Source organism: Bison bison, unplaced genomic scaffold, assembly GCF_000754665.1.
Source record: "Bison bison bison isolate TAMUID 2011002044 unplaced genomic scaffold, Bison_UMD1.0 scf7180017864224, whole genome shotgun sequence".
Classification (NCBI taxonomy): domain Eukaryota; kingdom Metazoa; phylum Chordata; class Mammalia; order Artiodactyla; family Bovidae; genus Bison; species Bison bison.
This window is the reverse complement of record NW_011494796.1, coordinates 2,237,838-2,239,326: the sequence shown is the minus strand read 5'-3', so window position 1 is coordinate 2,239,326 and position 1,489 is coordinate 2,237,838.

The window sequence follows — 1,489 nt, the reverse complement described above, 5'->3', positions numbered from 1 at the left end:
GAGCGCTACATGTCGGCTCCGGCTCTGAGAAACGCTCCTCTGCGGAGGCGCTCCGGTAGAGGCCGCCAGACTCTCACCAAACGCGCCCTGGCCCTGGGCCGGCTGCGAGGAAGTGGGGGCGTTCGGGGTCCCCGGCTTGGCCAGTTCTGGGACAGGCCACGTTTCTGATGAAGTTTCTTGGTAGCCTGCCGGAGTGTATCGGTGCCTCGTGTCCCTCTTTTTAGGGCTGAGATGGAAAGGGGGTGTCCAGGCAAGGCGCCGAAGGCCGGGGTGCCGAGAGCTTTCCTGTCTCAGGACCAGCCCTGAGCGCCTTTCTGGCCGGGCCTAAGTCCTGCCTCAGTCCTCCACGCAGGCCCCTGTGTCTGCAGCTCCTACTCTCTATAGGAAGAAACTGGCCTCTGAGGCTACTTTTTAAAGAATTGTAATTCATTGCTATGGGAAGTAAAGTCAGTAAAATGGATTAATTAGAATTAAACGCTTACCTAATTGCTCTGTACATTTGGGGAGGCTGGGAAGTTCCCTTTCTTGACAAGAAGCCTTCTTGTCAGTGACAAGAGGACTTAGGGTCTGCAGACTTGTGAGTGGGTATCGGACTTGAATTCTGCTGTAGGGCGTTACCTCCCGCACCCACGAACACGTGAAATTTCATTATTGAGGTCATGTTCGTCTCTGCCTCAGCGTGCCTACTCTGAGTGCTGAGGCTGGCTGGCACAAATGACGCTCGGGCAGGATAGGGAAGCAAAGCAAGCACAGTTGTGGTTTTAAGATGGCAGCGTCTGATTTTCTCCGGACCGGATGCTTCTTGGCTATGAGAACACCCAGGGGGAGATGTTCAATATTTAAATAAACCCAGCAAGAACCTGATGGGCAGTGTATTACCATTTCTATGTCTTTTGTCATACTCTGACAAAAGACAAAGAAAGACTTTGAGAGTCAAGAGTCAAAGGACTCTGACTGAATTGTTTACAGTCACTCTTAACAGAATAATTGTGAGAAGGGCGAATTTCTAACTCTCCAGAAAAGATCTTTAATCATTCAATGTGTGAAGTCACACTATCCTTAGTTATGTTTAATACAACGCAGTCCAAATCTAAGCTAACTGCTGGCACTTTTGCACATGCCAAAAATTCTAAGATTTTCTAAAAATAGCAGCTTCTAGATATATTTCAGAAATAGGACATAAAAATACATAAATGTTCCAAATATAAGGAAGTGTTATTCTGAGTATACACTTAGTCATAGTATTAAATAGCTCTGATTCCAGTGATTCTGCATGAAATATAAATTAGATAAGATGCTTATTTGAAAGGCTTTTCTGATTCTAAAATGAATAAATTGAAGACAGATATTTCTTCATTTTCTAATTACTCAAAAATCGTATCACTAAGATAAAGCTCATTGACAATCAAAATCATTAAATTAAAAGCAATAAAAATCAATATAATTGTAACCTACTAAGTGTTAGAATTCTAGGTTTAGAGATACCAGT